Consider the following 26,747-nt stretch of genomic DNA (forward strand, 5'->3'; position numbering starts at 1 on the left):
CTGACCCTCCACTTTAATAAGCATGATGTCCTTCTCCAGGGACTGGTTCCTCCTGATAACATATCCAAAGTACGTGAAATGAAGTCTCGCCATCCTTGCTTCAGAGGAGCATTCTGGCTGTACTTCTTCCAGGACAGATTTGTTCATTCTTCTGGCAGTCCGTGGTATATTCAGCATTCTTTGCCAACACCATAATTCAAAGGCATCAATTCTTCTTCGGTCTTCCTTATTCATTATTCACCTTTAACATGCATATGCGGCAGCGTTTCTTTTTAACACTTTAAAGAGGTCCTCCGCAGCAGATTTGCCCAATGCAATGTGTTGTTGAGTTCTTGACTGCTGCTTCCATGGGCATTGATTGTGGATCCAAGTAAAATGAAGTCCTTGACACCTTCAACATTTTCTCCATTTATCATAATGTTGCTTATTGGTCCAATTGTGAGGATTTTTGTTTTCTTTATGTTGAGGTGTAATCCATACTGAAGGCTGTAGTCTTTGATCTTCATCAGTAAGTGTTTCAAGTCCTCTTCATTTTCTGTAAGCAAGGAAAGTAGTGATGGAAGTAGTGCAGTATAAACAACCTGCCACCAGGTAGTTGGCTAGTTAACCCAGGAAATAGTGCCATATCAGGGATTTAGTTTTGGTCTGTGTTACTGGTAGTTTGAGCATTCTACAATGGCTGGAGTCAGGTCAGCCTTAGTGAGTAGAACTCCATGTTGCTGAGCCTGTGCATAACCTCCATCTTTGCCACCATGACCACTTTGTTTATGAGCCCATTGGACAGTGACAGGAGTGGCTGGGGAAAGAGCTAACTCGTACCCACAAAAACAGTCATTCTGTCTACTTGAATATTAAAACCCTCCTCTGCTGAGATCACCGTTTGGTGAGCATTCACATTGAACACACTTTCTGCTCACTCAGAGAGGTCTGTCCGTATATCTCTTACCCAGACCACCTTGTCGCCATTTTTCCAATCTTGTTCCTTTCAAGTTTCTGACCATCCAACCAAATCATTGGTCACAAACCACAAATCAGTACACAATTGTACATATGACCGTTTCTCAAAGTTCTTCTCCCTGGGAGGACTTTTCTTTACCACCGTTTTCCAGGGATGCACCAAAAAAAAAAAAAAACAAAAGATATTGTGAAGCAGCTAACCACTTTCGGGTGGTGCCTGCATATCATTCAGAGTCATGTGTAAACCAGGCCCCAGTTTTCTATTCCTCAGCCAGCTGGTTGTAGGGAACTCCCCATGAGGCCATAGGTGTGAGGTGGAGAGAGAAAGTAATGTCACATTCGGGCCACTTCCCCATGTAACTTACTTGTACCCTCAAGGCCTACTCAACCCCAATCTGGTATATACCACTTCTATTTGATAAGTGAGTACTAATGTGCATGCCCAACTTTATGACTTGGTGGGTTATACAGCACCCAGTTCGTGATGGGCAGCTTAAGTTGCAGGGTAATCTTGTGACCCATGGTTAAGCATACAGTCTCTACTAATTCTCAAAATTAGCAACTTTTTGGATCACTCAGTAAATAGGCTAGAGTAGCACACCTAAATGAGGAATATGCTGCCTCCAAAATTAAAGAAGAGGCCCATTAGGCATTGTGTTTCTTTTTTGGTTGTGGGCGGAGCCAGATGCAACAACTTATTCTTCACCTTAGAAGGGATACCTTGACATGCTCCACACTGCTGGACCCCTAGAAACTTGACTGAGTTGGAAGACCCTTGAATTTTTGTTGGATTTATTTCCCATATTCTGACACACAAATGTCTTACCAATATGTCTAGGGTAGTTGCTACTTCTTGCTTAGTAGGTCCAATCAGCATAATATCATTAGTTTTAATGGACCATCATGGTGTCTTGTGGAAGGGAGAGGTGATCAAGGTCCCTGCAAACTAAATTATGACACAAGGTTAGAGAGCTGATATACCCCTGATGTAGGACAATTAAGGTGTGTTGCTGGTACAGTGCAGCTGAAAGGAAACTGTTTCTGGTGGTCTTTAATAACATGTATTGAGAAAATAACATTTGCTAAGTCAATAGCTGCATACCAGGTACTAGGAGATGTGTTAAATTGCTCAGGCAACACAATTAAATGTGGCACAGAAGCTGCATTTGGAGTTACCATCTGGTTTAGTTTATGGTAATCCACTGTCATTCTTCAAGATCCATCTGTTTTTTGCACAGGCAAAATAGAAGAGTTGAATGGGAATGTGGTGGGAATCACCATCCCTACATCTTTCAAGTCCTTGATGAAATGTGATATTGCCTTAGGTTTACTATTCTTCTAGGTAGAACAGATTTTGACCATTCCTACTACAGTAGCTCTTACCCCACATGTCTGGGAGCCAGTGTGGAATTCTGCCAGTTGCAGAGTATGTTTATTCCAATTATGTAACCCAGAACTGGGGAAATAACAATAGGATGGATTCAGGGACCTACTGGACCCACTGTATGACTGACCTGAGCTAAAACTTCATTTATCACTTGACCTCGATAAGCTCCTAGTATGACTGGTGGACCACATTGACATTTGGTTCTGGAATTAGGGTCAGTTCAGAGCTGTGTAATTTCTGATTATTTTCCTTTCCCCAGTTCAGAGTCACCCTGGTAAATGAGCATAGGTCTCTTTGGGTAAGGCTAGGAGAACAATTAACAATATAAATTTTTGGTTGTGTAGCATGATCCTTCCTGAGTGGAGCCCAAGCTCCCCTTATTCAAAGGGTTCTGAGTCTATAAACTAGCCCAAGCCTGTGAATTGACTGAGGGACTGTGACTGTCTGTTTTTGTATACTCAACCTAGAACTCTTCCACTTAAACAGATTCAGAAAGAATTCAGTAGATTGCCCATCTGTTTATTTTCTAGGCACACCATGATCAAGCAGCCAGCACCATAGGGCTCTGTCAGTCAAACTATTCTGATTTCTGCTTTGATTCTATTATGGTAACCATACCAATCTTGCCTTTTGTGATTAAGTGCTACCACTTGGCCCCTGCTATCTTGGGATCGAATTATTCTCATTGTATTTAGAGATTCCTGTTCAGTGGCAGCAGTACCCACTGAAATATCTGACCTACAGAGAAGAGTGACCACAGAACTCTGGGGTCCTCCTAACATTTATTTCTCTTAGTAATTTTGAAAGGTGATTCCTCTGGACCCTCTTCACATAGGTGAGCAGATCTTACATGATAAATCCACTCTAACATTCCAATCTCCTTAAGCCTTTGGATAGCTCCTTCTGAAACACACCAATGCGGTCAGTTCGGCCGTTTCAACTTCATTTAGGGTAGTCCACCTTTTGGTACATGTTTCAGCCAACTAACTAATTAGAGCCCTTTCTAGACCATCGAGTTAAAACATTGAATCTAGATTCTCTGCTTATTGCATCCATATCAATAAATTCAGCCTGATTAAAATTTATGTTCCTTCTACCATTATCTCACACACTTAATAGCTATTCCTACAACTATTCCCCAAATTTCTGTCTGTATAGATTGGAGAAAAATCATGCAGTTCTTATGGTGTGTAGCACACTTCCTTGTGGGTCACACTTTGTACCTGCAAATAAATATTGGTGTACAGGTATCTGTTTGTGTTCCTGCTTTCAGTTCTTTTGCGTGTATACCTTGGAGTGGAATTGTTGGATCGTACGATAATTCTAAATTTAACGTTTTGAGGAATCGCCAAACTTTTCTACAGTAGCTGTACGACCCACATTCTGTCTTTTGCCCTTTGTATTCTCTCCCAAGCCCTAATCTTTATCTTTTGCTCTGGGAGTGTGATGTAGAGTCAGACCAGGGTTTGAATTTTTATTACCTTGAAAGGATTAATTGAGTATTCTGAATGTCACTTTCTTCATAAATAAAATACAGATAATCCACAGTGTTATCGTGAGAGTTGCAATGACATCTTGTGTGCGTAAAGTGCATGGTACAGGGTGGGCGTTTAACAAAATGTATTTTCCTTGCTGTCCCCTCATCCACTTCCTGAACATAAAAATATGTAAGTACTTTGGGCAGGGATGAGAGTTGCATAGCTTTTGTTTCTACTGTTTTTTTTTTCAGTTCTTCAACCCTGCTTCCATGTCTTTCATTCAAAAGGTAAACTCACACTGGTTACCATTTACCTCTAGAATATTATTTATATTATTAATAATAAACATTTATTGAAAGCCTCCTATGTTCAGGGATATAAACCAAGGCCAAGGAAGATCATAAATATCGACCAGCATTGTTATGTAATTGCAGATTTTAATTAAAGAGTGGAACTGACATTTTGGGATTCTTCAAACTGATACAAGCCTACACCCAGTCATCTGTCATTCTATTTATCTGTATTGATTTCCTCAGAACCTTTTGGAATACTTTACACTATCTTTTTCTTTTTATTTCCATACTCTCTCTGATTTTTAGTATTCAGAAGAGAAATTTTGACATCTATATTCTTTAAATTTAATTTAAATTGTTTCATATATGAAACAAAGATAGTTCATGTTAGTTCACCTCTTTAATACTAGTAATGTGGTTAGGAAATTTATTAAATTATTTTTGGCCTTGATGTGTTCTCTCCTGAATTTCAGTTCATACCCAGGAGTATTTAATTTTATAGATAAGTACCTTTATCATCATAAACATTCATCCACTCAATAAAAACTTATTGAGGGCCTACTAGAGTTTGAGAATGTGGAACAAAAATGGGAATGGTGTCTGCCTTCATGGAGGTAATAGTCTAGTAAAGAAGACTATTTATGTCTATAAATAAACAGCCATACAAATATATAGCTACTCATTGTAATGAGTATTATGAGTAAAAAGTAGATTGCTAGGGAGACCAAACGGTCAACAATTACTTTAAAACAAAGATGAGAATGTAAGGGAGCAGGGAAACTAGATTAATGGAAGTGGCACAACCAGAATGAAAATAATGAGAATGTTTGTGCATTGTGAAGAATGTAACCAATGTCACTGAACAACTTGTGTAGAAATTATTGAGTAGAAACCTAAAACTGCTATGTAACCTTCACCAAAAATGCAAGAAAATACTTTTTTTAAAGACGAAGTAGATTGCTAGAGAGAATAGTCTTATCTCTATAATGCTAATAAAAGTAACTTACTTTTTATTATTTTTTAAAATTATGTAGCCTATATAAGGCAGTTAATAGGAAAATAGTCATTATAGGTTTTATTATTCTATCTGTAAGTCACTGAAAAATATTTTTTTTAAGTTCTGCCCGTCTATAAACCCACTGCCATCCAGTCGATTCCGATTCATAGCGACCTTAGAGATCTATAGATCTTTGAAACTTAAAAACTTAAGGAGATGCTTAAAATTGAGTTAAACGACAACAGTATTATAAGTAAATATTTTTTTTCTCCCCTTGATCGTAATTTACTTTTCATGATATTATGAGTTTTGTTTGCCTGAATATATAATATTCCTAGGAGATTTTTTTTTTCTGAGTAGGAAGTCTTCAGGTTTAGCAGCTGTGAATAATGCTTTACCTATGAATAACAATTGGTTATGGAGTTATTGTGTGTACCAAGAAAGTTTGACCCGGGTAATCATTTTCTTCCATTAAATAAAAGATCTGATTAATCCATTAATAAAAAGATATCATATTTTAGGTATTAAAGTATCAAAATTTAAATGCTTTTGTAGAAAACAGTAACAAGAGCATAAATCTAAATTTTAATTTTAGGTAAATTTCACACTAAAACTTTAAGTGTATTCCTATACAATTGGAAAGAATTAGTTTATGGGGAATTTCATGAAGTTTATTTACTTAAATAGAATTTAAATATAGCACTCAAATTTGAGAAAAATACATTTTTTTTTGCCTAGCTCTTGTGGTAAGACATTTTTCCATAACATCAAGAAAAGGTTTCTAACCAAACTGATGTTAGTGCTGAGAGCTGTCCTCATGTGTGCCACCTGCCTGTTTCTTAGGACTTGTTTGGCTTGACAGCAGTTGGTCCCAAGTCACATATTTTACTCCTCTGAGACTGGCCCCACAATGTAGCAGGACTCCCAAGTATAGTTTTAGATATGCAGCTTGACAGCCAGAAGCCCAGCAGTGAATGGGGCAGGAAGGTTGATGGGGGGAGTGGGGACTCCTGGGAGTGAAGCAGAGGGGACACAAGAGAATCCCTGAATTGTAGATGTGGTACTGAGAGAGTAGAGGCAGAACCGGTAGGTAGATAAAAGCAAATCATTTAGTTAGTGAAGACAAAGCCACTGGCGATCCGTGTGTTTACTCCACTGCGTACTTGGGGTATTTGTTCTGTACGAGTCCGTGTCATTCACCTCTACAGGGTGGCAGTTTCTCATCTCCCACAGAATTCAGTTCTTCCTCTGAGTTCTCACTACTCTCTTAACAACCTGTTTTTCCTTCATAGCACCTTAACAAAATTGTAAATTAAATATTTGATATTCTCCTTAGTCTTTAAGACCTTGTCTTTCTTGTTTACCACATTATCCCCAGCTAGTTCCTCGTTGTTCAGTAAATATTTGTTAAATGAATGAATGACAAAGTGTTCAGTTGGATCCTCTCAGCTTTCCGTTTTAGCCAATAAAACTTGAGGCTAAAATTGCTGCTCTTGGGTACATATTCATTTGGGGCTCTCATCACATAAATGCTTGGAAATGTTCACTTTTTTTCACAGAGCTTCCAGATGAAAGCTGAACCCTGCATTCTGTTTTCAGCTGGCTTTCAATAGATATTGATGATTGCGTATACCAAAAATACAGCTATTCATCCTAACCTACCATCATGATTATCCATTATTTTTATTGATAACAATGCCTGGCGTTAAGATGATATTTTAGAGCACATTTGGCTTTATTTTTTAGTTTAATACGTAGAAGTTGGTAGTGAGGGGAATTTATGTGTGAATGATTACAGAAGTATTTGTATGGTCCCTTGTTTTGGTAATATCCACAATGCTGCTTCCTTTTTCATCATAGTTGATCGAGAGCTTCTTGGAGTCTTTCTTACATTGATGTTTCCAACAAACTGTATTGATACTTGTGGATCTCTTTTTTAGCTGTGTGCTTTTAACCTTTGAAAGATTAGGGAATAATTCAGCTTAAACATTGGCTTTCAGTCACGTTTTAATGTACTCACACAGACAATAAAACTTTTCTCACCCAAGCCTCACAGATGCCGCTCTTGCCCAAGCAATTACGGAATATAACTAAAGATAAGGGTTTGGTCAAATACCAGACATATGGTGGTGTATGTGGTAACCTTAAAGAAACACTTACAAATTCTAACTCTGCTATTGTCCTGAGTCACTAAATTAAGCTCCTTATATTGTGTTGATTAGGATATACATTAAAATTAAATTTACTAATAATTTATGTGGATTTCAAAAAAACTTCCTAAAGTTCTAGTTTGTTAATTGAGAATAACTAAAAATATTATGCACTTTTAACCATCTGGGGGTCTAAAGTGTTTTTGAAATACATTGGTTTTGTGCTAGCTCTGGAAAAATTACTGGAAATAATAGATAGAGATGTGCAAAAGTGGTTTGGCCCAAGCATTATATTATGCCTTGACAAGACCATGCATACATGAACATTGGATTAATTACTACATAATTATGATAATTGAATGATCCTTTCTAAACAGTCAGTCAGAGTTGATTTGCAAATTCAGAAAAGCAATGATATATTTATAATCTTTGGCTACATCTTACTCTACCATCCCAAAAAATCCAAACCTGTTGCTGTCAAGTTGATTCCAACTCATATGGATCCTATAGGACAGGGTAGAACTGCCCCATAGAGTTTCTAAGGAACACCTGGTGGATTTGAACTGCCAACCTTTTGGTTAACAGCCATAGCTCTTAACCACTATGCCACCAGGGTTTCCACGCTATGACAGGGTAGGAAATAATTGGCTTAGTTTCCTGAGTGCCTTAAGAATATGACATAAATATTATCCCTTGAAGTGCTAATAAACCCAATTGACTGACATTTAACTTTTTTCAAATTGCCTTCTTTCATTATGCACTAATTTTTCTAGTTTGCAAGCTTTGATTTATCACTGTCCTTACAATACAATGCACACATCACTAAGGAAGTTTCACAGGATTGTAGTTCATGCTCGGCTTTCCCTTAGTGTCAGGGACCTTCTCTGCACGAGCTCTTTCTGAGCTAAGCCTGAGGGAAAGCCTGATGTTCTTAGCAAGAGCGGACCTGACCTCCGGACTACTGCTGGGGCTGCATTTTCTTACCTTAAATCTGAATCGGGAGTCAGAAGACATGGAATCTGGAGGAGACATCTTTTCAATAGGAAAGGGCTTAGCATTGGTTCTAATTATGCCCTTTGCCTCTTCACTTCATCACGAAATAAACGAAGACTGCTTTAATATCTCAGAAAAGTGTGAGAATTAATGAGGTATTCCTGTGAATGGATTTGGTCCACTTTGGATGTGGTAAAACATGAAAAATGCAGCATCACAAACAGAAGGCACTAAAATACTAAAAGCAAGTAAAAGAATTTATATTTCATGAGAAGGTGGAGTAAAAAAAAAAAAAAAAAATGAAGTAAGCATTACTCATCCAGGAACCACTCTGAATCCCTATGACATGTGTCCCTTCTGTCTTCATTGCTTTGATGTGCCTTTGAAATCACCAAGAAGAATCTGCTTTGAGGGAGCAGGCTCAGGAATGAATCAATTCTATTTTGCCTAAGATTTTAGAAAACCTTTGTTCCCAGAAAATGAGAAAATGGATTGGACTCAAGACCTGAGTTTGAATCCTAACTCTGACGCTTACCAGCTTGTGGCTTGGGTAACCTCTCCCAGGCTCAGTTTTCTCATCAGCAAAATAGGGATAATCATACCTGTCTTGAGAATGTGAGGAGTACTATTGATAATACATGTTAATTTCCCAGCATATTTTAGTTGCTCAGTAGAATTACTTTTGTAACTATATGCAAATGCCTTAGCTTGAGTCCCACCAAAGCAGGGCTTGGGACAAAGTTTTTTGGGAAGTCCATAAGGCATATGGATTTTCCTCTTTGGTTTATTACTCTCAAAAAGGACAATAATAAGAATAAACCTAGTAATTGAGAATAACTGAGGAATACCCAGAATAACATAGTCTGTGTACTCATCTGTAAAATGGTGAAAATAATAGTATCTGCCTTATAAGGTTGTTGTAAGGATTAGATGAATTAACATATATGAGGGTTTAAAATGGTGCCTAGCACACAAGAGTTGCTTATCAATATTATTATTATATCATTACTAATTACTACTGCTGTTACTTTACAGTAGGGAATTAAGCTCAGGTCCTGCAGTCAGGGAAACATGGGTTTAAATTCTACATAATCTCAGTGGACAATCTTTGTTTTTTTACTTAAACTCTCTGAGCTTAGTTCTCATCTATTAAATGGGAATGGAAATGGAATTCCTATCCAATAGGGCTGTTTGAGGATGAAAAGCAACAATGTACATAGAGGTTTTAGCCTAGTTCCTGGCACATTCTAAGCACTTAGTAGTGTTAGATGTTTATATTAACACTGAAATTTGTTCATTTATATAGCACTCATTTGACAAATTTTTATTGGGCGCCCTCTTACCATGTGCCAGGCATTCTTCTGGATCCTGGGGGTATAATAGTGAACGAACCAAAATTACAGCCTTATGAAACTTCCATTTTATAAGAATATTAAACAGTAGGTTTGAGGTTTTTAAAATTTTCAATCAAAGCAATTTTTTTTCATGAAGAATGAAAAGTAGACTTTACCAAATTGAAGTTATGCGAACTTTTTAAATGAATAAATAAATGTTTTTTATTTGCATATTATTTACATGGAAATGGATGCTTCTGAATAACTTGAAATGCTTTAAAATAGTTTGGTTTCTTGACAAGTTTAATGATTTCAACCTCATTAGAATTTTATTTACATTATTAATTTTCATAACAAAATTAACAAGGCTTTATACACACGTAAAATACACTTGAATATATTTTCAGTTTCTGAATATAAAGTTAGTGTGAACATGTGAATAATCTTTAGAAAGAGATTTTCAAAATTTTTGATGTCAGGAATAGTCAGCCCTTACCATGCTGACTGTTTTCTTCAGAGGTGATAGCAAAATTTAATTGTGGTTTTTAAAGGCATTATGAATGATCAATCTCTTGATAAATCAGAGTAAGTGTGAGATCAGTCTGCAAGACCATTTGATTTTTCTTATCTATAGGCACTTTGATTTTCTTTTTTTTTTTCCTACAAGCACTGACCCACCCACTGCCATCGAGTCAAATTTTCGTAAAGGAGAATATAATCTCTGTCATCTTCAAGGCTCATGGCAAGAATTTTACCGTTTGAAAGAAGGCATTCTTAACTAGCATTTAAAATTCTAACTTAAACTCTCTGGCTCAAACTTTTTTGGGTAAACCCAGTACCTAGCGCAGTCGTAAAGTTGCCTACATTTGTGACTAGCATTTATTTAACAAAGTAGCATGAGGGACATTGATAAATGCAAGAGTGAAGTAATTTGAAAATCTATTAGCAGATAGATTTCTGCTCATGCTGTCTTTATAGGACACAAATGAAAAAGTACAAAAGAAATCTTTCATATAAAAAAGAGAATGATAGGCAACAATAGAAAGAGCTGCACAAAAGAAAAGGAAAAAATGGAAATATTTATCCTGTGGAGCATGATATTGAAATATTCTGAAAGAACATGAAAATTAATTATCTAGTTTGCCTTTACAAGTGAGTTGGAAATGTCAAACAAATACATGGATTAATTTGGCTAAGCACTGAAACACTGGCAGGTGTTTTCTGAACACAGCAGAGCCTGGAGGGTTCTGAAATGGTTAAGAAAAGTATCACAAAGTGTAGTGGGTTTCTTATACTCATATGTACATTCACTGTTGACAACAGGGTTAAGAACAAAGACCCCATGTTGCCATATGAATTGAAAGATAGTATGATGTGGTGGAACGAACACTGGGCTGAATCTCAGGAGAGCTGGCTTCTAATTTTGCCGTGCTTTTCATTTTTTTTCATTTTGGCAACTCATTCAGGAACAATGCAGATAAGACGTCTTTCTGACATTAGAGGATTGAGATTAAAAAGTTAAATATATTGAGTTCTAAGATCCCTTCCAACCTCAATATATTATAGCCTTGTGATCTGTTACAAACTAAAACACAGTTGGAGACAGTTCCTCCTTGCTTAGATCTCAAGGCCAAGAGGTAATCTCTGGAAAGCACAAAAGGCATGAATATCTTAGAATTAAATAAATTGGCTAATTACACTAGACGTTCATAATCTATTAAGCAGAAATTCTTGATCAGAATAAGAGAAGGCAACTCCTCTATGCCATTTTATGGCCTAAAAGATGACTCCATTGTTATTTTTTAAATTCTATTCTTAAGCAAACAAAGGGAGCATATTCTCATATGGAAGAAGAGATTTGGAATGGAATTGTAAATAGAAGTGAAACTCCCAGATTGACATCATGCAATCTATATTACCATTCTTTTTTAAAAACTTATCTATTTAATAAATCTTTCTACAGGTAATGCATTTATATTTATAAATTAGGTATGTATACTTAAACATTTCTTACTGTTTTAGAAGGTCCCTGGGTGGAGCAAACGGTTTACACTAGGTTACTAACCTAAATGTTGGTGGTTCAAACCTACCTATTGGCCACAGAAGAAAGCCCTGGTGATGTGCTTCCATAAATATTACAGCCAGGAGAACACACGGAGTTGTCATGAGTTGGAATTGACTCCGTGACAGTGGATTTGATTTTTATTATGGATATTTCTTAGAGTTGGCCCACTTTGAAGCCGCCTTTATTTCTTTTCAGTTTAAAAACAGAAAGTGGAGGCATGTAAAAATATCTCCTTACCTCAGGACTTTAACATTAGGATTAGCACAATGAAATTAGTAACAACAATAATTGCTAATAATTACTGAATGCTTTCTTACAACAACTTTATGAGGTTGATTAGTCTCATTTTACTAATGAGTAATCTGAAGTTAAGAGTGGGTATATAACTTCCCCAAAGACACAGAATTAGTGGTAGAACTAGCATGATGACTCAGCAGTGTCTGATTCCAGCCCACTGTATTATGCTGCCTTTCATGAGAAAATTTTGAGCAGATTATTGTGAAGACTTAGTTTAATGACTAAGTCATTAAAGTAGAGGGTTAGCAAAAAGGTAAAGTAGAGCATCAGTGAAAAAGAGGAAGACCCTCAATGAGATGGATTGGCACAGTGGATGCAACAATGAGCTCAAGGATAATGATTGTGAGGATAATGCAGCGCCAGGCACTGTTTTGTTTTGTTGCACATAGGGCCGTGATGAGTTGGAACTGACTAGACAGCACCTAACAACAACAACAGCTTAATGACTCAGTCTCTTAGGCCTGTTTCTGATATTTCCCATGTCCTGGTTATACCATTTCTTCTGCATTCCCTGTACTTTCCAAAATTTAATGGAAATAGGTACTCTAGTGATTCCAACTATCTCTCGTCTGTCAGTTTGTCATACTGTGGTGGCTTGAGTGTTGATGCAATGCTGGAAGCTATGCCACTGATATTTCAAATACCAGCAGGTCACCCATGATGGACAGGTTTCAGTAGAGCTTCTAGACTAAGGCAGACTAGGAAGAAGGACCTGGCGATCTACTTCTGAAAAAATTGGACGGTGAAAACATTACAGATAGCAGCAAAATATTGTCTGATACAGTGCTAGAACATGAGCATCTCAGGTTAGAGGAACTCAAAATATGACTGGGGAAGAGCTGTCTCCTCAAAGTACAGTCAGCATTAGTGACATGAATGGAGTAAAGCTTTCGTGATCTTCATTTGCTGATCCGGTGCCACTCAAAATGAGAAGGGCCAGCTGCAAACATCCATTAATAATTGGAATGTGGAATGTACAAAGTATGAATCTATGAAAATTGGAAGTTGTCAAAAATGGAATGGAACACTTGAAGATTTATATCCTAGGCATTAGTGAGGTGAAATGGACTGTATCGGCCATTTTGAATGAGACAATCATATGGTCTACTATGCCTGAAATGACAAATTGAAGATGAATGGCATCACATTCATCATCAAAAAGAACATTTCAAGATCTAGCCTAAAATACAACTCTGTCAGTGATAGGATAATATCCATATGCCTACAAGGAAGACCAGTTAATATGACTATTCTTTAAATTTATGCATCAACCACTAATGCCAAAGATGAAGAAATTGAAGATTTTTACCAACTTTTTACTGTCTGAAATTGATCAAACATGCAACCAAAATGCATTGATAATTACTGGTGATTTGAATGAGAAGACTTGAAACAACGAAGAAGGATCAGCAGTTGGGAAATATGGCCTTGGTGATAGAAATGACACTGGAGATCGTATGATAGAATTTTGCAAGACAAATGACCTATTAATTGGAAATACCTTTTTTTAATAACACAAACGGTGACTATACACATGGACGTCACTGGATGGAATGAACTGGAATCAAATTGACTACATCTGTGGAAAGATACAATGGAGAAGTTCAGTCATCAGTCATAACAAGGCCACTGGCTGACTGCGAAACAGGCCATCAATTGCTCATATGCAAGTTCAAGCTGAAGTTGAAGAAAATTGAAACAAGTCCATGAAACCTTGAATATATCCCACCTGAACTTAGAGACCGTCTCAAGAATAGATTTGACACATTGAACATTAATGACTGAAGACCATCAAAGACATCATACATGAAGAGAAAGAAAAAGGTCATTAAAAAGACAGAAAAGAAAAAAGAAAGATAAAGATAGATTCAGAAGGGACACTGAATCTTGCTTTTGAATGTAGAGTAGATAATTGAAAGGAAAAAATGATGAAGTAAGAGAGCTGAACAGGAGAGGATTTGAAAGGTTGGCTCAAGAAGACGAGTAAAGTATTATAATGACACGTGCAAAGACCTGGAGTTAGAAAACCAAAAGAGAAGAGTACGTTCAGCATTTCTAAAGCTGAGGGAACTGAAGAAAAAATTCAGGCCTTGAGTTTCAATATTGAAGGATTCTATGGGCCAAAATGACCCAAGAAACATGAAGAGAAGATAGAAGGAATACAGGGTCACTATACCAAAAAGAATTGGTCAACATTCAACCATTTTAGGAAGTAGCATATGATCGAGTACCTATGCTATTGAAAGAAGAAGCTCAAGCTGCACTGAAGGCATTGGCAAAACACAAGGTTCCAGAAATTGACAGAATACCAATTGAGATGTTTCAGCAAACATATACAATTCTGGAAACGCTCACTTGTCTATGCCAAGAAATTTGGAAGACAGCTTCCTGGCCAACCAACTGGAAAAGGTCCTTATACATGCTTGTTCCAAAGAAAGGCTATTCAACAGAATGTGGAAATTATTGAACAATATCATTAATATCACGTGCAGGTAAAATTATGCTGAAGACCATTCAAAGTGGTTGTAGCAGTACATCGACCAGAAACTGCCAGAAATTCAAGCTGGATTCAGAAGAGGATATGGAACAAGGAATATCATTGCTTATGTCAGATGGAGCTTGGCTGAAAGCAGAGAATACCAGAAAGATGCTTACCTGTGTTTTAATGACTATCCATTGTGTGGATCATAACAGGTTAATGGCTAAATTTGCAAAGAATGGGATTTTCAGAACACTTAATTGTGCTCATGTGGAACCTGTACATAGACCAAGAGGCAGTTGTTTGAACAGAACAAGGGGATACTGCATGGTTTAAAATGAAGAAAGGTGTGTGTCAGGGTCGTATTGCCTTACCATACTTATTCAATCTACGGAAACCCTGGTGTTGTAGTGGTTAAGAACTACAGCTAATAACCAAAAAGTTGACAGTTCAAATCCACCAGGTGGTCCTTGGAAACTCTGGAGCAGCTCTACTCTGTCTTATAGGGTTGCTATGAGTTAGAATTGATTCGACGGCAACGGGTTTGGTTGTTTTGGCTTATTCAATCTATATGCTAAGCAAATAATCTGAGAAGTCAGAGGATATGAAGAGTGCAGCATCCGGATTGGAGGAAGACTCGTTAACAACCTGTATTATGCAGATAACACAACCTTGCTTGCTGAAAGTGAAGAGGACTTGAAGCACTTAGTGATGAAGATCAAAGACCACAGCCTTCAGTATGGATCACACCTCAACATAAAGAAAACAAAAATCCTCACAACTGGATCAGTAAGCAACATTATGATAGAGAAAAGACAAATTGTCGAGAATTTCATTTTCCTTGGATCCACAGTCAATGCCCGTAGAAACAACAGTCAAGAAATCAAACGACGTATTGCATTGGGCAAATCTGCTGCAAAAGACCTCTTTAAAGTGTTAAAAAGCAGTATTACCTAGATACTATCTAGAGGACTGAGATACCCCTGACCCAAGCCATGGTGTTTCCAATCGCCTCATATGCATGTGAAAGGTGGATAATGAATAAGGAAGACCAGAGAAGAATTGATGCCTTTAAATTATGGTGTTGGCATAGAATATTGAATATGCCATATGCTGCCAGAAGAATGAACAAATCTTTCTTGGAAGGAGCACAACGAGAATGTTCCTATGAAGTGTGGATGGTGAGACTTCACCTTGTTTACTTGGGCACGTTGTCAAGAGGGGCCAGTTCCTGGAGAAGGCCATCATGCTTGGTAAAGTAGAGGGTCAGCGAAAGAGAGGAAGACCCTCAATAAGATGGACTGAGACAGTGACTGCAAAAATGGACTTGAACATAGCAATGATTGTGAGGATGGGGCAGGACCGGGCAGTATTTCTGTTATACATAGGGTCGCTACCAGCTGTAACTGACTGGATGGCACCTAACAACAACAGTGATTCTAATACATTTCTTTGTTATTTTAAATGTATTAGAATTCCTGGGAAGAAGGAACTGTGGTGAGAGCTTGATGTCTGTTGCTATCCACGGGTCCTGATATGGTGTCTGGATGCGCTGGAAACACAGGCTGTTATTGGACACTTGATTCACTCCAAGCTGTTTTTATGTATTTTTTAATCTAAGATCAATTAGTCTGATCCTGATTTTGCATATTCTAAGAATGCTGTACACATTTATGGATGCTCCAAGTTGAGAAAAATCCCTAATGTGAGAAAACCTGGCCTGAAAGAAAAGTCTGTGAAGTAACTATGGTTTTCGGGATCAGCACAGTTTATACTCATGCCTGCTAGGAGCTGCAAATATTCTGTCACCATCCCTAAGCCTAGTATTTGTAATACTGCTGGAGTGTGTGTGATTGAAGCCAACATCTCGGAGAAACACAAAGGTGTGTGGAAAGTCATTCTCCTGAAAATCAGTTATCTCTTAGCGTTTAGAACGAACATTCTTTTCACCACCTCCTTCACAAAATGGTTGCATTTTCCTGATTATGTGGATTTTTGGATCTTCAGATGTCTCCAAGGTGATGTTATTTCAACTAGTTGAGTATGATATGACAACAGTAATACTGTAATGAAATGTGAATACCAACAACCCACACGATCAGTGGACTGGGCAGACGATGTGACTGAACTAGCTGTGACAATGGCCAATGATTGATGTTTGGAGCACAGCTTTCAGCAGCAGCTGCTTCACTGAGAACTGGTTTGAGTGAATCATCACTGCAGCTGCCACTCTCTGAGCCAGATAAATCGTGACGTGAACAAGTGTAAATTCAGCCAGTAATGAATGTCACTGGTTTAAGTATGAAGCATGTAGTCATTCTCAAATTTGAGAAAGGAGATATTTTTACATCAAACAGATTTTTATTGAGTTTTGCCTGTTTCTTTTTTGTTTTGTCCATCATCTTCTTGCCTTGACTTCAGCGTCTTAAAGTGAAACATATTTAAATAAGTGAATTCATTTTCTAAAAAGCAAATAAATTTATTGTAATGTTTAGAATTTAGTGTACCTAGTAAACACCATTTTAGGGAAACATACATCTTTGTAAAAAATATATTAAGACTTTTTTATTGTCAATTTAGATTTTAATGACATCAACAGCTTTTAAATTTAGCTGAGTGTTACTTAGACTACAGCGTGAGTGGAAGCCAGGAAGTGCGCAATCGCTGTAGCCTAATGCTGTGGCCTGTTATAAGTGCTTTTCAAGTTCCAGAAAAATCATGAGTTAGAAAAGCTAACCTTTTTTTTTTTTAAGTTGACCCATATATCTGGATAAAAAAAGAATCCTCAAATGATGATAACAACAGCAACAAAAAGAAACTAGGCTAGGCTTTATCCCTTGATAAAGAAGACCCAATGAGCCTAAGTCTCCCTAATGATAAGCTAAATATGAAATCTTCATTTAGTCAGTTTACTTTTCAGAGATTATTCTTACAGATAGTGCCCAAGAGACACTCTTCAGAAGACCCTTTATGAACGAATTTATCTCAAAGGGCTATTTCAATTTTTTTTTATGTTAATCTTATTCTAAAATATGAGCCTAGCAAACTGTATCTTATTTAGATAGAAGCATCTAAATCTATAGCATGTTAAATAATGAAGATGTATGCTCTGAGTAAGATTCCTCTAGTACCTTCTGCTGCTTTGTGTGCTTTCTCTAGACTACAGAGGAAGGAAATAACAATGACTGAGAATATCAGGACAAAGTAGATTCAAGAGGGAGACTTCAGCCCAAGAAATAATAGGATCAGAGTCACACAGGAATTCATACAGAGTTAGTTTTAAAAGAAAATGGAAGTCAAGAAGAGGAAAAATGTTGGTTATAAAATCAGTTTAATTAACCTTTAAAAAAAAAAAAAAAGAATAATATGCATTTGAAATTTCCAGGCCTTTCTGGTCCTATGTTGGTAATTGGTTATTTAAGACAATTTAGTTTTAGATGAAACTGAGTTTATGCCCCCCTTCTCCAATAAAGAAATGGTCTATGAACCTGTGCTAGTCATTTTACCTTCTACAGTGCAACTTCACCTTCTCTACAAGAAGAGTAGTAAGAATAACTTCCATTTATTAACCACTTCCTCTGTGTTAGGTATTACACTATTTTCCACACATTGTCTCATTGAATCTTAACCACACTCTGTGAGGCACAAGTCTTGTTTCCACATCATAGTTTAGGACAGTTGGGCTGAAGTTGTCCAAGTCAGACAGCTGTTGTGCTGTATAGCCAGCCTGATTCAAAGCTCATGCTCATAGCATTATACTGCCTTTAATGTTAGTCCTCCTTCTAGCTTTAGCCTTCTATGACCAAACGTGTGTGACCTTCTGGCTTCTTTTGTCCAGTGTCCTCACCATTGACACTACACTTAACCAAACTCAATAAAGTTAATACTGTAAAGGCCTTTAAAGTATTAATATGCTCCCTATTCAGATGCAGATACCAAAGCCTAAAGGGCTTTATGTTTTGTTCAGGGTCAAACCAAACAATGTCCATTTTATAAGAGCATCTTACCTTACCTCAGGGGACCAAATTATAATATCTATTTCAAAAACAGTTTTTAAAATTGGGGATCTATGGCAGTCTTGTACTCTTTACCCCAACTCCTCACCTCTGTTACTCTGGGAGTCTACCAAACCACTTTCTGGTAGATATGCAAGATGGCGACACATTTAATGCTAATCTTGAACTGTCTTCACAGACACATTGCTGCACTCTTTTTGAAACAGATAAAGCTCCTTTGAACAGATTTTTGATCATACTGAGGTAGGAATGGATCATCTGGTGCTAAGATATAATGCTAATAGGATGTCTTATAAAAACTACTTTGAAAAAACATGGGGCATATCCAAGCTGACTTGAACGTTCAACTTTATTTTCCATATGCTTCTACTTTGCTGCTTCTTTGGGTTAACTTAAGTCAACCACTACAGTTATTAAGTCGGTATGTCTTTGTGCCAGGCATATCTGGGTTCAGATCTTGACTTTGTTTGGCCCTGGCTCTATTATAACTTTAAGCTCCCTCATACATCTGATGGTATTAAGATTTCTTTCTGAGGTTCTTTTGTAAAGGTTCAGTGAGAGAATGTTTAAAACACCTGGCAAATCATGGACACTCAGCAATAGCTAGCTCCCTTCCCTTCCGATGAGTTGGTATATTTCCTTTAACATTAAACATCATCCTCATTGACTTTCTCTTGTGAGCATAAACATTTGAATGCCAGATGTAAATCTGCTAGTATAGAAATAACATTATTGGAGTTAGAGTTACAATTTGATATGAGCTTATTTTATTTTTTATATCAAAATTATTTTATTAACTCAGATGAAAACTGTCCTCTTTAATCCTAGATATACCTATTAAAATATTGTAAGTCATATGGAACACATATGAGGCTTACTGGTTTATTTCCTGGTGTCTGAAGATTATGATGTAAGCAAGTCATTAATGTGGGCTAACAAGTTTAATATTGTTGGAATGATTTAAAAGTTGCTTCTTTTATTGAAGCTTTGCAAGCAAACATTAAGGATCTGGATCAGTGTGAACCAGCTGCTTTGGTATTGTGCTTGTATATGGCACATGAGAAGAGGGTAGGGAAAGGTGCTTTTTTAAGTGATCTGAGTGGCTTTCAGGTTGCATGTTAAAATACCAAAACCAAACCCACGGTCATGGAGTCGATTCTGACTCGTAGTGACCCCATAGGGTTTCCAAGGCTGTCAATCTCTATGGAAGCAGACTGCCACACCTTTCTTCTGTGGAGTAGCTGGTGCTTTTGAACTGCCGGCCTTTTAGTTAGCAGTCGATTGCTTTAACCATTATGACACCAGATTGTATGTTAAATGCCTAGAATTCCAGAACCAAATAAGCCACACCTCAGGGCATGCACAGAACAGATGGGAGTAAAGCAGTGGTAATTTTCCATGTTAAATGCTGAGTTCCAGGTAACATAACCTCCATCTGCCCATACACACCACACACACCCTTCCTTTATTTAAAAAAAAAAAAAGTTGTTGTAAGTCGATTCCAACTCATAGTGACCCTATAGGGCAGAGCTAAACTGTTACATGGGGTTTCCAAGGCAGTAATATTTACAGAAGCAGGCTGCCGTATCTTTCTCCCACAGAGTGGCTGGTGGGTTCGAACCACCAACCTTTCATTTAGCAGTCAATTGCTTAACCACTGTGCCTCCAGTGCACCTCCTTCTCATACCATTTCAGAATAAGAAAAAAAAGCTACCCCCAGCCCAGGCTAATTTGATGGTGTATGGGAACCTTTGTTCAGGTATTTTGCAACCATTTAGAAAAAAAGCGTTATTAAGACCTTCCCACCCTCATCTACTTGGAGGAATAAAAAGTAAAGTCTGGCCATTACATTAAAAAAAAAGAATGGGAGTGGAATCCCAAAATTTGAACCATTATTAAGAACTTAAAAGTGGACTGATTATGAAACTCAAGCATAACAGTAGAAACAGCAACAACAAAAACTATCCCCAGAACAATTAGAAAGACCGTGAATAATGCAGTCACGATGTGAAAAAGAAAAGGAGATTACTAACAGACTTCTCTTCAAAGGAAAGAGGGAAATATCACTTTCTCAGATAAAGTGATTTAGTATAATTGACTTCAATGTAAATGCAGCGGTACAGAATCCTGGAATCTTCCCTGCTGTCCCTTGGGCAACTATAATGTACTTCCTGCAGGCTAAAAGCTTGAGATAATATCTTCAAGAAAAGCTTGAATGATAAGCTTTCATCAATCTGAAGTGGACAGTGGAATGAAAAACAAAAGTCTTTGGTCTGACTCCTCCCTAAAAAATGCCCTCACGATTGGATGACCCAGAGCAGGTGGAGAAGGACTGCTAAGGATCATATTATAATGTTGCTTGGAATGTTCTGGAATGCTGGTGACATTCCGGTAATTGGAAATGGAATGCATCTGGCTAGTGATACAGACTCCCAAACTCTTGCTTCTTTTATGTAACAGTTGACTTCCCTTCTGCAAACCTTATTTTAACTTTATTAACTTCAAGACTTTAATGTTGAATTTAGATCCACTGAATCATTGAATGTAGCTTAATAAAAGTTGGGGAGGAGGCTTTTGTTTCAGTTTGTCATTTCTACTTATAAACATTGGCCTCCCAGAGAGGTTGAGGACAATAACAAAACCACTTCTGCTTCCATTTCCCTTTATTCCTCTCACCTCATTTCCTCCTCTATCGTGAGAATAAAAAAAAGGGGGAGGGAGGGCAAGGGGCTGGGGAGAATGATATAATTACCTGCTGTTTGTTCTTTTCCCTCTTGGATATGGAAATTTAAATTGAAACTAAAGCATGATTGAGACCTGGCTTATTCAGAGCCCTGATTAATGCTTTTCTTTTTTCAAGAAATGATTGCTTTAATTTTTCATGAGAACTTTAAATGGATTTAAAATGTTCAAACCACATCAAATTCCTTTTTAATTTGTTTGTCAGCTTGAATCAAGGTTAATTCTATTATTTCATGTTTTTATGGAAGAGATCCATATTTGTCGCCATTCCAAAGAAAGGTGATTCAACAGAATGGGGATATTATCGAACAGTATCATTAATATCACATGCAAGTAAAATTTTGCTGAAGATAATTAAAAAACGGTTGCAGCAGTCCATCAACTGGCAACTGCCAGAAATTCAAGCCGGATTCAAAAGAGGATGTGGAGTGAGGGATATCATTGCAATGTCAGATGGATAATGGCTGAAAGCAGAGAATACCAGAAAAATATTCACCTGCATTTGATTGACTATGCAAAGGCATTTGACTGTGTGAATCATAACAAATTATGGATAACATTGCACAGAATGAGAATTCCAAACTCTCATTGTGAGAATTGCGCTCATGTAGAGCCTGTATACATTCCAAGGAACAGTCGTTGGAAGAGAACAAGGGCATGGTGTGTGTTTTAGAATCAGGAAAGATGTACATCTGTGTTGGATCCTTTTACTGTACTTACTCAATCTGTATTAAAAAAAAAAACCCAAACAAAACCCGTTGCCGTTGAGTCCATTCTGACTCATAGCGACTCTATAGAATGGAGTAGAACTGCCCCATAGAGTTTCCAAGAGCGCCTGGTGGATTCAAACTGCTGACCTTTTGGTTAGCAGCTGTAGCACTTAAACTACACCAGAAGGGTTTCCACTCAATCTGTATGCTTAGCAAATAAACTAAAAAGCCAGACTATACGAAGAAGAACAACCTGCAATATGCAGATGACACAACCTTGCTTGCTAAGTGACGAGAACTTGAAGGACTTGATAAAGATCAAAGACTACAGCCTTCAGTATGACTTGCACCTCAACATGAAGAAAACAAAAACCGTCACAACTGGACCAATAAGCAACATCATTATAAACGGAGAAAATATTGAAGTTGTCAAGGATTTCATTTTACTTGGATCTACAATCAATGCCCATGGAAGCAGCAGTCGAGAAATCAAATGACATATTGCATTGGGCAAATCTGCTGCAAAAGGCCTCTTTAAATTAGTGTTAAAAAGCAAAGATGTCACTTTGAGGATTAAAGTGCACCTGACCCTAGCTATGGTATTTTCACTTGCCCGATAGCACAATGAATAAGGAAGACTGAAGAAGAATTGATACCTTTGAATTATGGTATTGGCAAAGAATATGGAATATACCAAGGACTGCCAAAAGAACGAACAAATCTGCCTTGCAAGACATATAGCCAGAATGCTCCTTAGAAGAGAGGATGACCTCCTGAAAGTTATCGAGAGGGACCAGTCCCTGGAGAAGGACGTCATGCTTGGTAAAATACAGGGTTAGAGAAAAAGAGGAAGACCTTCAATGAGATGGATTGACATAGTGGCTACAAGAACAGGCTCAAATATAGCAACAATTTTGAGAATGGCACAGGACTGGGCAGTATTTTGTTCTGTTGTACATAGGGTCACTATGAGTCAGAACCGACTCAATGGCACTTAACAATAACATGTTTTCAGTCATTACCCATCTCCTATGTAGGGTCGCTATCAGTCGGAATCGACTCGACGGCACTGGGTATGTAAGGTAAGGAAACCCTGGTGGCGTAGTGGTTAAGTGCTACCGCTGCTATCCAAAAGGTCGGCAGTTCGAATCTGCCAGGCACTCCTTAGAAACTCTATGGGGCAGTTCTACTCTGTCCTATAGGGTCGCTATGAGTCGGAATCGACTCGACGGCAGTGGGTTTTTTGGTTATGCAAGATAATAACATTTTTTTTTCTTTCCTTGCTGATTACGTATATTTTCCTCCTTCCTGAACACCCCATCATTCAGTCCCATTGGAACACTCTGATCTTAGTCTACCTGTTGCCATTGAGTCGAATCCAACTCATAGCGACCCTATAGGACAGCATAGAACTGCCCCATAGGGTTTCCTAGGAGTGGTTGGTGGATCCAAACTGCCAACCTTTTGGTTAGCAGCTGAGTTTGTAACCAGAGCATCACCAGGGCTCCAATCTTAGCCTAAGATTCTATCAATTCTCATGTTTTCAACTACCTGTACTATATGAAAATCATTGAATTTTTCATTTTCAATTTCCTCTTCTTACCTGAGTCCTGTAGTTTCAGTTACTTACTTGTATTTCCCCTCACCTCTTCTGCTGTCATCCCTCTCACCTGTTATTTTGTTAGTTGTTCCACTATTTTTCTATTTCCGTATACATGGAGCCCCTGGGTGGTACAAACAGTTAACACTCTTGGCTGCTAACCAAAAGGTTGGTGGTTTGAGTTCACTCAGAGGCACCTTAGAAGAAGGGCCTGGTGATCTATTTCCGAAATATCAGCCATTGAAAACTCTATGGAGCACAGTTCTACTCTGACACACGTGGGGTCATTATGAGTTAAAATGGACTTGACACCAACTGGTATTTATACATCAAAACTTGGAATTATTTCAGTTTACACCTCTTTCTTACTTCCTAGAGTCTATCACCACATTTCTTGGAATCCTTGTATTTTAAAAGTTTTTTTTTTTTTTTTATATCCGTCTGTATTAGTTTGGACATGAGTTTGAAAGTCATGACAATGTCCAAAAAATAACAATGGATTAAATATAATGTGGAAACCCTGGCGGCGTAGTGGTTAAGAGCTATGGCTGCTAACCAAAATGTTAACAGTTCGAATCTACCAGGTGCTCCTTGGAAACTCTATGGTGCAGTTCTACTCTGTCCTACAGGGTCACCATGAGTCGAAATCGACTTGATGACAATCGGTTTGGTTTTTAAATACAAAGTAAGTTTAATTGTGTCCCATGGACAGTCCACATAGGTGGTGCAGGGCTAGTGTAGTAGATTGATCTTGTGAAAACGCGGACTCCTTCCATCCCGTTGCTCTGCCATCCCTAAGGTGTTGTCCTTGTCCACTGGGTGGACATTGGACTGAGTTCCTAGTTTTCAGAAAAGGGAAAAGAGGAGAGGCCATGCTCCTCTCTGATTGATACACCATTTCTGCTCATAGCCCATGTTTGAATGACAAAATCTAGTTTTATAGTCATACCTAGCAGCACGGGAGGCTTGGTAATACAGTCCCTAGCTATGAATCCAGCTAAAATTTCAATTTCAATAGAAGAAGGAGAGAAGAGCTATTGGAGCCAACCAGCATTATCTGGCACACCTTCCATGCTCCATTCTTACTGCCTTCACCTTTCTTGGGCCCTTATTGTCCATCATCAAGATTATTTCAAGAGCCTGTTAGCTAGATTTAGTGTTTCCTCTGTCAATGCACTCCTTTCTTTTCTTTTTTTTTAAATTCATTTATTGTGCTTTAAATGAAGGTTTACAAATCAAGTCAACCTCTCATGCAAAAAGTTATACACACCTTGCTATGTACTCCTAGCTGTTCTCTCCCTATGAGATAGCACATTCCTCCTCTCCTCCCTGTATTCTCCGTGTCCATTCAACCAGCTCCTGTCCCTCTCTGTTTTCTTATCTCATCTCCAGACAGGAGCTGCCAACGTAGTCTCATGTGTCTACTTGAGCCAAGAAGCTCACTCCTCACCAGTGCCATTATCTATCTTATAGTCCAGTCCAATCCCTGTCTGAAGAGTCGGCTTCAGGAATGGCTTCAGTCTTGGGCTAACAAAGGGTCTGAGGACCATGACCTCCAGGGTCCCTTTAGTCTTAGTCAGACCATTAAGCCAGGTCTTTTTACAAGAATTTGAGATCTGCATCGCACTGTTCTCCTGCTCCATCAGGGATTCTCTGTTGTGTTTCCTGTCAGGGCAGTGGTAGCCGGGCACCATCTAGTTCCTCTGGTTTCAGGCTGATGTAGTCTCTGGTTTATGTGGCCCTTTCTGTCTCTTGGGCTCATCTTTACCATATGTCTTTGGTCTTCTTCATTCTCCTTGGGTCCAGGTGGATTGAAACCAATTGATGCATCTTAGATGGCCACTTGCTAGTGTTTAATACCCCAGATGCCTCTCACCAAAGTTCAGTCCTTTCTTTTATAGAACCCACTTTTTATTTTGTTTTGTTTTGTTTTGGCTAAATCTCTGTTTAAAAAGCCCACAGCTAAAAGTCTCTGTTTCACAACTCTTTGTTATCTGGTCCTTTTCTACCTTTTTTCCAGCCTTTCTTCAGCTTTCATTCATTCATTCAATAAATAGATGTCAAGTGCCTACTATGTGTCAGGCATGGTGTTATTTGTTTTCCTAAACTAGTTCATTTAGGCCTTGTGGATAGAAAACATCCTCACAAATGCACATGCTCTCTAATGTGACAATGATTCATGTCTTTGATGGTTGTTCAGAGGTGTACATTGAAGTGCTTAAGAGATTAAATATATTCTCCTAAGAACAGCCTTTTAAAACTAGGCTTTGCAGTTGAAGTGGATGGTTTGCTTTTCAGAGTCAAGATCATGTTCACCTGGCATACCTCAACTTTCATGTTTTTATGCATTTTAAACTATGACTTGTTTTTAAAAACAAAACAAAAGAAATGGAAAAGAATGCCTATTGAAGCAACTCTAACTACATTTAGTAGCTTAGCTTATTGAACTGGTAAAATAACTCAAAAGCAGGCCTGGACTAAATCCCTCATATATTATAGTTCTCTAGTTGTTTATTTGTTCTCAAACAACTTAACCTAATTCCCAGTCCTATAGACTCTGGTGGAAAGGTCTATATCAGCCAACATACTTTGACTGGACTTTGTCCTCGAAACTACATTTTATTCTTCTTTTACAATCTTAAGTGTTATAGAGGCAGAAATTTATGTAATACAACTAACCTGAAATAGCTTTTAGTTTTGCCCTTCCTCATTTCAGGAAAGTCTCTGGACCATGGCCAGGGCTAGGATGAAATGTGTGAGGTAAAGTTGTGCCAAAAAACAAACCAAACCCACTGTCATCAAGTTGGTTCTGACTCATAAAAAAAAAAAAAAAAAGTGACCCTATATTGAGTAGAGCTGCCCTATAGGGTTTCCAAGGCTGTAAATCTTTGCGGAAGCAGACTGCCACATCTTTCTCCTGTAAATTGTGCAACAGCTGGGTCAAATCCCACCTTTATTTAAAAACTTTGATATTTTGTTCATCATGTATTTTTGCATTAATTTTCATTTTAAAAAATAGTGTGTTAAATATTATTTATCTTGAATTCTGAGGTTTTGGACACTTCCTGAAATTTTACACCTGAGGCAAGCTGAACCCTTCTCCTTTATGCAAATTATTGCACATCAGCATTGCTCCTGCTTGAGTAAATAAAACTTTCAAGTCTGGAAATACATATTTGCAGGAAAAAATAAGGATTCATTACTTTGTCAAACACTGGAAGCAAAAATTACCTTACATTCTATCAGCTC

General features: G+C 37.8%; 1 protein-coding gene across 6 annotated transcripts in view; it reads left to right on the forward strand.

The window, feature by feature from the left end:
• The window catches only part of PKIB (cAMP-dependent protein kinase inhibitor beta), a 124,156-nt gene that overhangs the window by 43,273 nt on the left and 54,136 nt on the right, over nucleotides 1-26,747 (forward strand). The window contains exon 2 of one of the 6 annotated variants that reach the window (XM_049900173.1): nucleotides 4,074-4,109. The exons of the other annotated variants lie outside the window; for them this stretch is intronic. The gene's annotated coding sequence lies outside the window, so the exon portion shown is untranslated. The remainder of the gene's footprint in view (nucleotides 1-4,073; nucleotides 4,110-26,747) is intronic. 6 annotated transcript variants of the gene reach the window in all.

The sequence above is a fragment of the Elephas maximus genome, chromosome 1 (assembly GCF_024166365.1).
Source record: "Elephas maximus indicus isolate mEleMax1 chromosome 1, mEleMax1 primary haplotype, whole genome shotgun sequence".
Lineage (NCBI taxonomy): Eukaryota > Metazoa > Chordata > Mammalia > Proboscidea > Elephantidae > Elephas > Elephas maximus.